Below are 17,309 nucleotides of genomic sequence, written 5' to 3' on the forward strand. Positions count from 1 at the left end.
GTTTTTGGCACCTGGTACAAAGGTGCTTATCAACTTGCAGGATCAATCCCTAACATACTATCTTCATGTACATTATTTTCTTCTGAAAAAGCAAAGCTCAAATGTCAAATCATGCAACTAAACTGGTGGTCATGTTATTCAAATTCTTCATCTACAGCTTAAATGACAGAATCCACATTAATTATTATTATTGTAAATACATCTTGCCTTTACTGATCTCTGACCAACAGAAACATGAGTTAAAAATAGAAAAATAGCAAGTGATTTTTTTCCCAATATCAGCAACATATGTCCATAGAAAAGCCTTACTTTCACTTTTGAAGTCATCCAGAAATTCTGTTCTTTTACTTTTTAACCATAATTTGTATTAGCGTCTTTAATAGATATTATGGGCTGTCATTGATTTGAAGTACATTTGACACGACTCTATAATCTTCGTTCTATCCAATTTGTCAAAAACACCACTCCTGCCCCCACATCAAGTTGGCACTACGCACATGGATGCGTGTGTTTATCCTACTAAATCTGCTCACCTTGTCAGCTGAACTATGGCAGCAGTATTTTAGATAATCATTTAGCCACTTTGCCTTCATTATGCTTTTTTGAGCTCTCTGATTGAAATATCCATGTCCCCTGAAATCCACCATACCAATTTCAACTCTGCAGCAAGTACAGAATGGATCAGTTAAGGGAGGCTGAACTCAAATGTTTCTCTCCCTCTCCCTCCCATTTCTCTGTCAGGAGCACAAGCCAGGCCAGTTGGATATCTGGACTACTAACCCAGGTATCACTGTTTAGGCATTGGATCAAAGTCTTTATCGTTAAAAAAATCAAAAGAACTGAAGCTGATTCACAAGCTCACTATTGTTCCTTCCAACAACAGTACTACTTTTCACAAGTGGATTTTGCACTCACAGGATTAGACCTCTGAGGCAGCCCACAGTTGTGAAAAGGTTTTAGTCACTTTACTGGAATTCAAGTTACTTTTGTATTTGTTGAATCTGAATATATTTCTTGACTCTCTCTCTCTCTTGTGGAAGGGGGGGTAAAGTGGGTGGTAGGAGAAGGGAATTAAGTTTCTGGGATATGAGTTTTCTTAACTAGTAATATTGATTTAAACTGCAAAGATAGTCATTCACATTTAACATCTCTTTAAAGACTCATAAGTCTGTCACCTTTCAGAGAGTGTCCACTCTGTCATTTAAATGTAGATTTGCCATTCGGTCACTCTCAACTCAATGCCCATTTATCAAATAATGTTTCTTGAGCCACTGTTGTTCTCAATCTCTTTTAATACTCTTCAAAGCAAACAAAGTTCTCTCATACCAACCTAATTTCCTAGTGTAGCAATAACTACTCTGCTCAGGGGTGTGAAAAATGTACACCCTGATTGTCACAGTTAAATTGACTTAACCCCTGATGTAGACAGAGCTAGATTTATGGGAGAATTCTCCTTTTGACCTAGCTACTGCCTCTCAGGGAGTACCTACATTGACAGAAAAATCCCTCCCGTTGTCATAGGTAACCTCTTCACTGAAGCGGCACCACTGCAGAGCTTTAAGTGTAGACAAACCCATAGTAACTGGTAGAGTTAATCTGAGTTCAAAAGGCATGTGAGTTAGAGATGAACAGATCCCATTTCTTTTTTCTTTTTTTTTAAATGACGTGCTACATTACTTCCCTGAGGCCTTGGACCTAAGGTGGCAGCTGTCTGTAAATATCCATAGCTATTGATGATCATTTTTAGCTAACCAGGGATTAGGGGTGTTAATCTCATAAAACCCTGTCATTGTGTCCAGTGTCATTTATCTAAACCATCAGGCTTGCTTACAGCAGCTCTAGGGTTATGAGAGAAGATGCTGTTTTAATATATATGTTTTAATATTTATTTAACTTCTATTTAATAATTGTGGCCATTGCTGTTACAAATAAACCATAGATGATAACTCTGCTGTATGGCCATTTTAAGGTGATAAATTCAGCAGCCAAAGTTTGTGGCCAGTCAAGTTTGAAACTCATCATATAATGGGGTAACCACAATGCAATGCACTCTACTGCCTCAATTTGGGTCAAGTTCCAATCTCTTCATGTTACTCCATATGGAAATTCCCTATGGCCTAGGGAACCCTATACTACTCAAAACTGAAGCCTCCAGCATCAGAACTTGCTGGGGATATGAGGGGGTTTACGCCTGGAGCACTCTGCCTTTCAGCTATTCTTGGCTGCAGATCAGCCAATAGGTGGCTGTAGGAAACCACTACAAATTAGAACAGGAAAGGCAAGAAAGTGAAATTTGAGCAACTTTGTATACTTTATTTTAAAATGTGATCAGCCAGATTTTTCAAGATAGATTGTGCTCTGCCAGTCCTTAATTTCAGTATGCATTAAGTATGCATAATTCTCTGGAAATCATGTTCCAAAAAGTAAACATGCTTTTCTGGCAATATTTTCCCATGGATTAAGATAGTGATTAGAAGACTGAGGTAGTCTCTAACAATTTTTGCAATCCTTGGTGAGTTTAAAAGCTCTGTAATGGAGCTATGTGCATCTTAGAAGTTACATTCTCTCTTGCTCCAGCCCAGCAATACTACCGTTTACCTAGGGGAAAAGCCATTGGGATGGATTCTTAACTGGATGGACTGACTATCAATGAGGCCAAAACATTTGAACAATTTCTATTGTACATCATTTTCTGGCAGGTAAATTGATACAGCGATGTCAGATAATTAACCTGATGTCACAAAACAATACAATTTGCATAAATCCTGATGCCCAATCCTCTAACCAAACAACATTTTCTCCCATGCAAACTTCACAAACCAAGTGAAACTCACAAAACCTATATTTTTAACTGGTTTCTAAAGCAGATTAAGCATCTTATTTTCTAATTTATAAAGTTTGCTTCCAAACAATATCCATCAACTGCTATAAGTTTTTGCAGCATATCACTAAATCTTAATAAAATATAAAACACAAAGCATTTTTTCTGTATCAGTTTTACAAATAAGACCATTTCTTTCTTTTCTCCCTTTATATTTAATAGATATCCCAAGAGTTATGATAAAGTCAAGAGAGATGACACCACTAATTAATGACCTTTAGCAGTAGCTGTAACGTAAAGAAATGCTTTGAATTACAATTAAATTAGAACATACACCAGGAAATTTACTTGGACAGCCCTTTTCTACATGCCTTGAATTGGTATTACAAAGTTTGTTATTTTATGGTAAAAAATCAGTAGCCAAACAGGACTTCACAGCTGTCAATTGTTATCAACGTGTTGCACACCATGGTCCCTTGAAACATCTTGGGGACCAAATTCAGATTCCTCCTTCCCCAAAAGCGCAGACTGCCCCTATCAACTGAACTAACAGAGAATCTCCATTATCCTTACAGGAATGATTACACATAGCTAAGCAGTAAGGGCTGTGGTAGTCATTCACAGATAGCTTGCAATCGTGTGTTTGAATTAAAGATTTCTCCTAGCTCAGCTTCTCACTTTGCCACATCAGGCAGGCTCATTTGTCTTTTGTTCATGCTTTCCAGTCCATTTTGGGGGTAATGACTCTGGTGTCACAGATACAATATTAGGACATCACTGCAGGACTGAATAGGAGGAAGGAAGGAAGGAAGGAACGAAGCCATAAGCTTAAGGGGAAGTATTCCCACACTTTGAATTCTAAGGTAATGCATCTCCCCTCTTCTTGAAACCCTCACTTCTCTCTCTGTGTCCTCCCCTCTCTTGAAACAAACCCATGCTACCTCTTTCCATGCCCCTAAAGCACACATGATATGGCCCTACCCAAGCAGGCAGAGAGTCTCATGTTCCCCAACCACATTGCTTACTTTATAGCTAGCCTTTTCAACATGGAGTTCTTGCTCAACAGGCAGTAAAGCCCTGCTCTCTGCTGTTTCCTGGCATGAGACAGGAAAAACAATCTAGGAGCATGGAAGGAGTCGGGCAAGGCACACCTAGCACAATAGGAGAAGAGGGTTTTGTTCAGTAGAGGGGAAGCACTGGATGCAGTCTCCAGATCCAGATGCTCCACCTTATTATAGTGTCTGCTACAGAGAGAAGGCCAAGTCTGATGCTCTAGGAAGTGACCAGTCCTGGGGGTATAAAATACCTCAGGACTTGCTGCTATCCTAAAGGTTATATACAAATACCTTTCATAAGTAGCGAGCATGGTAAAGAACAGTAAGAGAAAGAAATGAAACTTGAACAGGTTAATATCTGAAAGTCATTTCTTTCAAAAATGTGCACAGTATGAAAGTACCTGTTAAAGTAAAATATTATGACCAATGCACAGGTCTCACCACTGATAAGCCATCACTTATCAAAAGTTACTACACACAGCAATAGCCAAGATATTGCAGTTTATTCCTACGGTAAGTACAGGAAGGAGGGGTGGGGGAGAACAGCAGCATCTCAGATATTACTGTGTAGTAACTTGCAAAATGTTCATTTACAAAAAAACGTTGACTGCTGTAAAAAAAGGTAATGTAGTAATACATTTTCTCTCAATGATAGGAAACTGCAGGAATGTTAATGACGAGGGGACCAATCCTACAAATACTCGGGTATGTGCTTAAAACTACTCATGTGAGTAATAGTATTTAAGTCAGTGGGACTACTCATGTGAGTACAATGAAGCTGTGTGTGTTTGCAGGATAGAAACTAAGTTTAAATCATGCAGTGCAATGCAAATTCTCCTTTCGGTTATAAATGCACAACCCCCCTAAATCAAAGGGAAACACCGATAGAACAGACTTTGGCTTACTGTGTCTGTTTTCTTATATCCTTCAGAAAAAGAAAATATTTAATCATTGCTTGAGACCAAATCTTAATTTGGATTCCATTTCTCAGTTACAACTGGATTGGTTTTCATGTAGATTCATAGATTCTAAGGTTGGAAGGGACCACTGTGATCATTTAGGCAGACATCTTGAATAGCATAGGCCACTGAACTTCCCCAAAATAATTCTGAAAGCATATCTTTTAGGAAAACATCCAATCCTGATTTTAAAATTGTCTCTGATGGACACTCCACCATAAGTTGGTAAATTGTTCCAATAGTTAATTACTCTCACCATTAAAAATTTGCACCGTACTTCCAAGTCTGAATTTGTCTAGCTTCAACTTCCATCTATTGGATCATGCTATACCTTTCTCTGCTAGACTGAAGTGCCTATTATTAAATATTTGTTTTCCCTGTAGGTAATTAGAGACTGTAATGGAGTCACCCGTTAACTTTCTCTTTGTTAAACTAAATAGATTGAGCTTCTTGATTCTACCACTATAAGACATGTTTTCTAATCCTTTAATCATCCCCGTGAACCCTCTCTTAATTTTCAACATCCTTCTTGAAATGTGGGCACTAGAACTGGACACAGTGTTCCAGCAGCGGTCGTACATGTAAAATAGAGGTAAAATAACAACTCTACTCCTACTCAAGATTCCCCTGTTGATGTATCCCAGGATTGCATTAGCTCTTTTGGCCACAGAATCACACTGGGAGCTCATGTTCAGCTACATCTCCCCTTCCTTTCAAAATCCCTGCTTCCCTGGATACAGTCCCCCATCCTGTAAATATGACCTACATACTTTGTTCCCAGATATATATTTTATCTTTAGCCATATTGAACACATATTGTTTGCTAGCACCCAGTTTACCATGAGACCCAGAGAACACTGAATCAGTCCTCTTCATTATTTCCCACTTCACCAATTTTTGTGTCATCTGCGAACTTTATCAGTGATGATTTTATGTTTTCTTCCAGGTCATTAATAAAGATATTAAATAGCATAGGGCCAAGAACCAATCCCTGCAGGAACCCACTGCAAACAGACCATTCAATGGCTATTCCCGGTTTACAGTTACTTTTTGAGACCTACCAGTTAGCCAGTTTTTAATCTATTTAATGTGTACCATATTATTTCTATATCACTCTAGTTTCTTAAACAAAATGGCGTGCAGTACCAAGTCAAATGCCGTACACAAGTCTAAGTATATTAAGTTAACATTATTACCTTTGTCATCCAAACTTGTAATATCAAAAAAGACATCAAATGAGGTTAACAGTATCTATTTTCCAGAAATGCATATTGAATTGCATTAATTACATTGCTGTCCATTCATTCATTATTAATCAAGTCCCATATCAGACACTCCATTAACCTTCCTGAGATCAAGATCAGGCTGACAGGCCTATAATTATCCACATCACCCCATTTACCCTTTTTTAAAAAAATGACACAATAGCTTTCTTCCAGTTTTCTGGAATGTCCCCAGGGCTCTAAGACTTATTGAAAATCAGCATTAATGGTCCAATGAGCATCTCAGTCAGCTCTTTTAAAGCATTTGGATACAAGTTATCTGGACCTGCTGATTTTAAAGAAGTCTGTCTTTAGTAACTTCTATTTAGCATCCTCCACAGATACTAGTGGAATGCAAAGAGCATTATCACCACCATAGGATGAGGCTGCATCATCTTTTTTCTCCCAAATACAGAACAGAAAAGAATATTGAACACTTCTTCCTTTTCTGCATTATTATTGATTATTCTATCATTTCCATCTGGCAAAGAACTAATACCATGGCCAGGATTATTTTTGTTAAAATATATTTTTAAAACTCCTTATCATCTGCAACTCTGCCAGCCATAGATTTCTACTAGTATCACTTCGCTTCCCTTATCAATTTTCTACAATTTTTATTTTCTGATTTATATTCAGTCCTATCAACTTTCCCTTTCTTATATATATTATTTTGTACAGCTGCCTTAACTTTTCCTCTAAACCTTTTTTTTTTTAACCAGCATAGCCTTGTTAGTCTCTAAGGTGCCACAAGTACTCCTGTTCTTTTTGCGGATACAGACTAACACGGCTGCTACTCTGAAACCTGATTCCTCAATTGTGTGATTCTGGCTTTTGGGGCATCTAGTGTTCCTAAATGATTCGCAATAATTATTCACATTTTTCTGATTTAATTCTTCTCCCAGCTGATTTGGCTCATAACTGTTTTCAGCATTGTGAACTGGTCTAGCCTTTGTTCTGTTTGTACATTGTAAATGTGATCAAGTTATAATCACTTGTTCCTAAATTAACTTTAAGTTCTGTGATTAGTTCGTCTTCATCTGTCCAGACAAAGTCTAATATAGAATTAGATTAAACACTTTTTGAGTTAGGAAACTGTTTAGAAATTTGAAGGATGTTTTAGTACTGACAGCATGAGAACTCCAGCATGTGTTTCTCAAATTGAAGTCCCCCATGATCACAGATGTTTTCTTTTTAGGTTATTATAATGGATTTTAAATATTCCGATTGTCTGAAACATACCACCAGTTTCAGTTATAGCAACTAGATCAAATTTATGTTCATAAATGAGCAATTCCAATTCCTATTCCTCTTGTTTGTTACCCAGGCTTCTAACATTAATGTATAGGAAATTCAAAAATTTCTTCTCTTCTTCTCCTTTGTTCTTTTTTGTTTTGTTCTTCAACATCTTGATTTTGTGCTGAGTGCTCATATCTTCCTTCTTTTAACCCTTTCCTTTTGCTATTATTTTAACCCCCTCCAAACTACTCTAGCCAGCCTGTCCCCAGGAAGATTGGTCCACCTTCTATAGTTTCAATGGCATCCACCTCAGTAGCAAGGGACCAAAGTTACACAAAACAAAAGCCCTGCATCCTACACCATGTACCTAATCGAATCACTTCCAGAATCTTCTGCCTTCTGTCTTCCTTTGCTTGTGGGATAGGAAGAATCTCAGAGAAAATTGTTTGGATATTATTATTCTTCAGTATGCTTCTGAGCTCCGTGAAGTCATCTGATATCCGGTCAATAATGCTGATATGAACTGTCACCAATGGATCTTTGCCCATAGACTTCAGAAGCCTATCCAGGCTTAGAGTGGCATCTTGTATTCTGGCTCTGGGAAGGAAACGCACTATCCTGTTATCCTCCCATCCCTTTCAGAATGTTCTTTCAGTTCTTCTGAATATTGAATCTCCAACAAGGATCATCTGTCTACCTTGGACAGCTGGAGAACTCTTTGTGGGTAAGCTTGATTTTCTTACAGGATGATTCAAGCTGCCATCCACGTGTGTGTCCTGTAAATCTCTCTCTTCCCTTAGATCTGCTGGATCTTGAGAGGTATCTTCCATAGTTTCTACATTGAGGACCTGGTATCAATTTGAAACTTCTAGTGGTATGGAATTCCTGGTGATTCTCTTGTCGCTGGTGACCACAGTCTCTCCTCAACTATCTCCAATCATGTAGAATGCCACTGTGACCTCCTGCCCCTAGTGGTTAGGAATCACCTTCTCTCTGACTTCCTCTCTCTCCCATTTCTTTGTGGCCAGGTCCATTCTTCCTTGAACCTGGTGTACTGGTGTTTCCTGAACCTGGTTGTCTAGGTTGTCCAGGTTCCTGAACCTGGTTGTCTCCTTAATTTGTGATTCTTAGTTGTGTATCAGCTTGCCCATCCAATCCAAGAATCTTTTTCCTCCAGCACAGGCACTAATGTGCATTTCATGTACAAGAAGTCCCTTCTGTCTTCAGGCAGGAAAGAGAACATGTCACATCTGATGCAAGTCACCACCACCACTGTTCCATTGCTGTCCATCTTGATATCAAACTTAGTGCTGAACTTAGAAGGAAAGCCTCTTAAGCTCGCTTTCCAAACTCCCATGTTAACTGCCTGTGTTCATAGTTCTTGAGTATGCCTAACAAATGACTTTTTAATACCAAGTCTTCTCTGCTTAGCTTAGCTCAGCTCTGCTCCTTACCACCAGGGAGCGATTAGTTAATCAGAGACTTCAAACAGCTGGGTTGATTGACGGTCCAAGAACTATAACTTTGCAGCCTTTAGCAAGGGACTGATCAAAGGTCCAAGGGCTATATAAGACTGGCAAGGGCTGCATAAGAGCAACATTTATAATTGAACAAACCTGAAATGGACAGCCCAACAACCTACTAATAATGTTCTGCAACACTGCCTGGGGAAGACTGGTTCTATTATTGAATCCAGCATTTCACAGATAGGTCAGCTGCATGCAGGGACATCTTAGAGGTGGCATGTTAAGCTGCAATAAAACGATTGGTAATGGGACTAATGTGATTTAGTTATCTCTGTGGCTGATTTAAGATTTGCTAACATGTTCTGAAAAAAGTCTGATACACCATGTATTTAGAAAGAATTCTGTCTCTGCCTTTAATGTACATACTTCTCATCACCTCCTTCCTTTAAAAAATAATTACTAGAGATATTTGAGTGAAAACAGGATTATTGTTTCTTAACAGTTCATCTGCTCCTGCTGCTTCTTTCCCCACCTGAAGTCATAATCCTCTCTTTGTGACATCAAAAATCGCTTCTGCAATAACAGTTCTCATGTTGCAAATGGAAGGTAAGGAAGCAGCAGCAGGAGTAGATGAACCATTAAGAAACAAAGATTCTGTTATCATGCAAATGTCTGTAGCAATAAAAATCTGGAAAGAGAAATACAAAATGTAGGACAAGAATGCAGGAATATTTCTAAACAGTGGTTCACAAAGTTTTAAGTAAATGTGGCCCCTGATGACAAAGGACAGATAGGGTACTGGGGGAGAGGAGCACATTTCCAACCAGATGTTGGGTTTTTCATTATCCGCTCATCTCTAATTGAAGCTGACATGACATTTGAGCCAGCCCTACGAACTCAGGGAAGCTGCACATATTGCTTCTTTTTCCTATTAGCTTTCTTGAACATATACAGCAATTCTCTGTGGCCCTCAAGAGAAAGGCTCAAATAATCAAAATGCTGCCATCACAAACTATAATAAAGTCTTGAATAAAATAAAATGAAACATAGGACTCCTAGCATATGTAGTTAAAATAGAACAATGAAATATCAACCCAACATCTTGACAGGATCAGTCTGCCCGTGTGACAGATTTACATTTAGATCTTAAAAAAGAAAAAGTATTTCATCTCAAAAGACTTTTAGTTGCAGGACAAGATCAAAAGTGAGAGCACAATTCTACTCTGAGATCCACATGGCTGATCTCACCTTCAATATTTTGATTTTCCTACATACAAAGAACTCCAAAAGCAGGAACAGCAGGATGGTGGTATTGGAATCTTCCATGTAGCTCTGAGAAAAGAGTTTTGCTCTAAAGAATTTCCTGTTCTTCTGTATTCTATTATATTCTAGTTCCTATACTGCTCCTATTACCCTGGTATCAGAGAGCCTATTAACTAACTGAGTGAGAAATGTTGAGAACTGATGGCAGATTGCCATAGACACTTCCTTAAAATGTGTGTGCGTGCACACACCCATCCACACACATGGTGCCATAAAGCTTAAATGGTGGCACTATTGTAATAATAATAATAATAATAATAAAAACATTGCTATGGATGAAATACCACTGCTGTAAGGCAAATACTCCAGTCCAGTAAACTACAATATCTACCTCGGAATATGACTAATCTTTCAGATAGACTGTAAAACAGCAATGTGCAAGTTGTAAACAAGCAAGAAAGAAATTCCTCCTTAAATAGGAATGTTTTAACAGTTTCTATATGTTTAAAACAGTTAATGATATGTTTAATAGTAATGTAACTTAAAGGGCCTGGCTCAGAAGTAGCGATGAATAAAGGATGTTGATTCAAATGGGGATTCACTGATACAGAATTGGACAGGTATAAATACTTGGCATAATGAGTTGGCTGGCCAAAGTGATCTTTCAGATGTTTTTACCACCCCCATCATTGTGCACAAAAGAGAAAAGAAAGGGGGATATGATAGAGGTCTATGAAATCATGACTGGTGTGGAGAAAGTAAATAAGGAAGTGTTATTTACTCCTCACAACACAAGAACTAGGGGTCACCAAATGAAATTAATAGGCAGCAGGTTTAAAACAAACAAAATGAAGTGTTTCTTCACACAATGCACAGTCAACCTGTGGAACTCTTTGCCAGAGGATGTTGTGAAGACTATAAGAAAGTTCAATAAAAGAACTAGGTAAATTCATGGAGGATAGGTCTATCAATGGCTATTAGCCAGGATGGGCAGGGATGGTGTCCCTAGCCTCTGTTTACCAGAAGCTAGGAATGGATGCCAGGAGAGAGATCACTTGATGACTACCTGTTCTGTTCATTCCCTTTGAAACACCTGGTAATGGCCACTGTTGGAAGACAGGATACTGGGCTAGATGGACCTTCGGTCTGACCCAGTATGGCCGTTCTTATGTGCATATAAGATCCAGATCCTCAAAAGGTAGTGAGACTTGCAACCTTATCTAAACCTTATAAGTGGCTTTTACACGGACTTGAATTGTCTCTCTTTCTCTTGCAAAGCACTCGTAATACTTTTTTCCTATCTTTCAATTTTCATTCTTCTCTCACACATAACAATAATGATGGAAGTAGTGGTTTAAATACAAAGGAAAAAAAGGAAATGTTGTTTTGTGGAGGTTATGCCCTGAGGCTCAAGCTCAGCTCATAGAAGGGAGTCAGCCCTGGGCTGGCTGCTGAAAAGGCTCTTTCTAGCTCTCACTTGTCTTCTTCTATCTCATACAATTTTCATGATGTCTTAGGGATGGGTATGCACTGAAATTCCTGTGTACAAACATGGCACAATATAAATTATAGGTACTTTTTTACATCTTCCATAGCTGGTTTCTAAAAGTGTGACTCAAGAATTGACCAAAGTCGGACTGTGGCACTGCTAGTGGATATATGGAACAATAAAAGAATGGAAAGACAAGAAAGCAATTCAAAAAACCCAAAACAAGACACAAAACAAAACAAAGAAACCCCACATCTTAATTGAGGAAGGGAAGGCAACAATATATCCTTAAGTTCTTTGTTTAGGAGAACATCTGTCTAGTGATATTCAACCATATCAGGTGAAATTATGGTACTGCCTTGCCTAATACATCCTGGGCATTCCAATTACTGTGGGGGAGGTAACTTTAGGGCCCAATTCTGCTGTTCTTACATTTGGAAAACTCCTACTCACTTCCGTGGGAGTTTGTTCTGGGTAAGGATTGCAGGGTAGGCCCTAAGAACAGCATTCAAAGTACACAGGATTAGAGCCAGTGTCACCATCCCTTGTTTCTCGTGCTGCTTGGACTTTTTGCCTGATATAATGACATAATTGTGTTGTGGCATCTCTCTACTAGATCTTCTCCGATCAAGCATTTTCTAAGTATGAGCATGCGATTCACATGTCAATTAAAAATGCATTATACCTTACATATTCATGTACATCTTTGCAGAGTATAAAGGGTCATAAAATGCTACCATTCTCTTACTACTTTGTATGGGTGTATGTGACTACACAAGGTGCAAGACCAGCATGCTGATGATGGCTGTTCTTTCTTGTCCAACTACTGAGTGGCCACTTTGCTTATCTGTCTGTTGTAAGTTCTTATCCACATTGTTTGGGAATGAAACTCTTGGTTATTTCTGCTTTTTAACTGGGTCTACTGCCTATCTCAGTCTTTATCACTGTGTAGGAACAACAGGTGCAAATGGAAGGAAAAAATGATTGTTCAATTTTCTTTGCTATAGCATGACTGCTGCACAAAGGGGAAAGGAAGAAAATTTATTTTGTGGTATTGTGTAACTCTGCCAGCCCATATAAAGGAATTCTGGAGGACTGTATGTGGCCCAAGAGCTCTACTTTGGCCACTTTTTATGCACATATATTTTCAGTAAATAACTGTAGATTTTTTTTTTGTCTTCTCTTGTGTCCATTTATTATGTCATGAACATCAGAACATAGGAATGGCCATACTGGGCCAGACCAATAATCCACCTACCACAGGGATCGGCAACCTTTGGCACATGGCCTGCCAGGGTAAGCCCCCTGGCGGGCCGGGTTGGTTTGTTTACCTGCTGCATCTGTAGGTTCGTCCGATCGCGGCTCCCATTGGCCACGGTTCGCCGCTCCAAGCCAATGGGGGCTGCAGGAAGCGGCGCGGGCTGAGGGAGGGCAATTATCAAGTGATCTGCCCCTGTCATCCAGTCTCATTTTCTGGCAGAAGTTTAGGAACACCCAGAGCAGAGTTTGAGTCCCTGACCATCTTGGCTAACAGATATTGAGGGACCTATCCTTCATGAACTTATCTAGTTCTTTTTTTAATTCAGTTATACTTTTGGCCTTCACAACATTCCCTGGCAACAAGTTCTGCATCATCATATATTCTGTATTTACCATCCCTGGGACTGCTTTGTCCACCCAGTACTTCCATATGCAGTCCTTTCTGCATAATCTTCAGGTAATTATACAAGTATCTGAGCTCTCTTGTTCAGTTTCACTTCTTCCATTACCAGAATGTTCTCTAGTCTTTCGTCTTTCCTTTTCCTATCATCCTGTTCTTGGGTTTCACTATCTGCCAAGATTTTTTCAGAAACTTATCTATAGTTACTACCCCTGGAATTTCCTCTTATATGTTTGTGATTTGGATTTCTCGCCCAAGCAACTAGAGTGTGTATTCCCCTTAAGGTCTTTAAATGTATAAGATTTATTTTTGAAGCTTAACAAGAGTTTAAAATCCCTCTTCGTAGCACATTTCTGTCCTCCTGAGTGATGCTGTGATTTCCCTCAGCTCTCTCCTTTTTAAAGTTAGGGCAGAAAATGATCTTGGAAAAATTGAAGCTTGTGGCCTTTGAGTATAAGTTCTGGATGTTCTCCAGCTTTTTTCATGCTTCTATTAATGACGACATTTCACAATGAGTTCTCTCCGTCTGTTATGAGGTCAGGGTGGAGGAACAGTACCCTTTCTCTTCCGTCTACTTTCAACTCTCCTGGAGAGCTCAGATTTAACAACTCTGCAATTCAAGTTTTACATACCAGATTTTATTCCCTCTGTCCACATTTTCCAGGAACCCCTTAATAGTGATCACATTCCTTCTTGCTCTGTTTTCTGTATCATTTAATTTAGCCTCATCTTTTTCCCACTTTCCCTGCTCCAATAGGATGATACCATTCTGCAACTCAGTCTCTCTCTCTCACTTGTTTCTTCTAAGCCAGTTTCTAACATGATGACTCAATTTTCCAAGTCAGTACCATCCTTCTTTATTGCTAGAATATTTGGCATCAGATCATTTCACACGGCCTTGAATTCAGAGATCAATTCCTTAAATGTCCGTCCTAGTGGCCAGCTGATTTTATCAGGTCCTGTCATTTTGGCCACCATGTCCTCAACTTGAGTCAAAGAGGGATCCCCAGTCCCCACCATGTGACCTTAAATACTCTTCTTTTTAAAATCAGATTATTTAGGAGTGTCAATCCTCTGCAACCTTGAGCTCTGCTTCCTTGGGAGGGTTAATAGGTTTAGGGGGTCAATGGACACAGATTACTTTGCTATCCACTCAGAGTTTAAGGTTCAGGCAACAATTTAGTCCAATGCCCATAATTTGGACTGTGCACTAGTGGGACTATTTGGGTATGAAGGAAAATTTCATGCTACTTTGTCTTTTCATATTGTTTTAAACACACAGCAGCTGTTTGCAGCTGCTAAGGGGCTGGAATGGCAGAATAAGTCCTAGGAGAGATTGATTAGTGGCCCGGCTATGGGAAATGGGGAACGGTGTATGATAAGTTGAATCACACGGCTCCATAATTGATCACATAGATGTCACTGCCACACATGTAGTCTTATACACACATTGAATGCAAATGGTTTAACCTGGTAGAAGTCTAGCCAAAGGGGATTTTAACTGGGTGCAATTTTTGTCCAAAACTCTGTTTGAAGTCATGGCCCCACAGTATGCCAACATTTTTATGGCTGACTTAGAACAACGCTTCCTCAGCTCTGGTCCCCTAACACTCCTACTCTAGTTGTGCTACATTGATGACATCTTCATCATCTGGACCCATGGAAAAGAAGCCCTTGAGGAATTCCACCATGATTTGAACAATTTCCATCCCACCATAAACCTCAGCCTGGGCCAGTCCATACAAGATATCCACTTCCTGGATACTACAGTGCTAATAAGCGATGGTCACATAAACATCACCCTATACTGGAAACCTACTGACCGCTATACTTACCTACATGCCTCCAGCTTTCATCCAGACCACACCACAAGATCCATTTTCTACAGCCAAGCTCTAAGATACAACCGCATTTTCTCCAACCCCTCAGATAGAGACAAATACCTACAAGATCTTGATCAAGCATTCTTACAATACCCACCTGCTGAAGTGAAGAAACAGATTGACAGAGCCAGAAGAATACCCAGAAGTCACCTACTACAGGACAGGCCCAACAAATAAAGTAACAGAACGCCACTAGCCGTCACCTTCAGCCCCCAACTGAAACCTCTCCAGCACATCATCAAGGATCTACAACCTATCCTGAAGGATGATTCCTCACTCTCACCAATCTTGGAAGATAGGCTTACAGTCCTCGCTTACAGACAGCCCCCAAACCTGAAACCAGCAACCACACACCACACAACAAAAACACTAACCCAGGAACCTATCCTTGCAACAAAGCCCATTGCCAACTCTGTCCACATATCTATTCAGGGGACACCATCATAGAACCTAATCACATCAGCCACACTATCAGAGGCTCATTCACCTGCACATCTACCAATGTGATATATACCATCATGTGCCAGTAATGCCCCTCTGCCATGTACATTGGCCAAACCAGACAGTCTCTATGCAAAAGAATAAATGGACACAAATCAGACATTAAGAATTATAACATTCAAAACCAGTCAGAGAACACTTCAACCTCCCTGGTCACTCAATTACAGAGCTCAAAGTTGCAATACTCCAACAACAAAAAATCCTTCAAAAACAGACTCCAATGAGAAACTGCAGAACTGGAATTAATTTGCAAACTGGATACCATTAAATTAGGCTTGAATAAAGACTGGGAGTGGATGAGTCATTACACAAAGTAAAAACTATTTCCCCATGCTAATTTTCGCCCTACTGTTACTCACATCTTCTTGTTAAACTGTTGGAAATGGGCCATCCTGATTATCACTACAAAAGTTTTTTTTTATCTTGCTGATTATAGCCCCCCTTAACTGATTACTCTCGTTATAGTTAGTATGGCAACACCCATATTTTCATGTCCTCTGTGCATATATCTTCCTGCTGTATTTTCCACTGCGTGCATCCGATGAAGTGGGGTTTAACCCACGAAAGCTTGTGCTCAAATAAATTTGTTAGTCTCTAAGGTACTACAAGTACTCCTCATTCTTTTTGCTGATACAGACTAACCCGGCTACCACTCTGAAACCTATTACCTTGGTAATAGTTTCTCTTCAGTCCCCATAGAACTTTTCTATTTTTACCTGGTTGTATGGCATCAAAGTCTATCATATTGCATTGCTTTAAAAGCAATTACCAAGAAATAATAATCTCCAAAAGGAAAAATGTGCCCAGGAGCAATAGGACCTGGCACCCCTTAAATAAAACTTGCTATACACATCAAATTAATATGGTGAATGCTGTTATATTACTTCTGATATTAGTGCGTATCCAGTGCGTTACTTGGCAACAAACTGAGATCAGACATTGTAAGCATTTGTTCTGCAAAAATGCTACCAGAACTGGTGATTACACAACTGTAAATTTATTCCCAATCGCACAGGAAACCTCTTGTATTTATAAACAAAACAGTACATTTATATGATAAAAAAACCAAAAGGCCAAGCCATAAACACTGAAATTTCTATTGAAAATAATCCTGTTTAAAATGGACCTAGATTACACTTAAAAAAAAACCCCTACTTCAGAGTAAACACAAATTGATAAAAAAACAACAACATCTGGTAGAAAACTAAAGAATAAACTGCATTGTTTCTCTTTTTGGTTCTGCATTCTGGAGCTAAATCACATTTCATCCCAACCAATTAAAGTTTTGTTAGCGGCAATTTTCTGACTCCATTCTTCATAGTATATACATCATTTTAAAGGCAAGTTTTATTTTGTGAAACAAGGAAAGAGTGAGCGAGAGAGAGAGAGAGAGAGAGAGTGAGTGTATGTGTGTGTTTGTTTTAATTTGGCAGCCATAACATCTGAAGGTGGGATCTCATCATAACTTTCTACCTCAGTAGAGTTTGACCTGATCAGTACACAAATGGGAGACTTTCAAAGAAAATCTTTGTGCTGCAAGAAGTGGATTAGGTAGGTTTATTCCCTCTAAAGTATTTGCAGGTCCATTATCCCCACATTAAATTAGGGGACATTGTCCTAATGGAAATGCCATCTTACAGATCTCTCATAACAATTAGGTCAGGAATTTTGCACTTTTTTTTTATGGAAATACAGTTTCTGTAAAAATCAA

General features: G+C 39.1%; 1 protein-coding gene across 1 annotated transcript in view; it reads right to left on the minus strand.

The window, feature by feature from the left end:
- Positions 1-17,309, minus strand: part of IL1RAPL1 (interleukin 1 receptor accessory protein like 1) — a 1,127,404-nt gene that overhangs the window by 241,857 nt on the left and 868,238 nt on the right. The gene's annotated exons all lie outside the window — the stretch shown is intronic.

Source organism: Trachemys scripta, chromosome 1, assembly GCF_013100865.1.
Source record: "Trachemys scripta elegans isolate TJP31775 chromosome 1, CAS_Tse_1.0, whole genome shotgun sequence".
Lineage (NCBI taxonomy): Eukaryota > Metazoa > Chordata > Testudines > Emydidae > Trachemys > Trachemys scripta.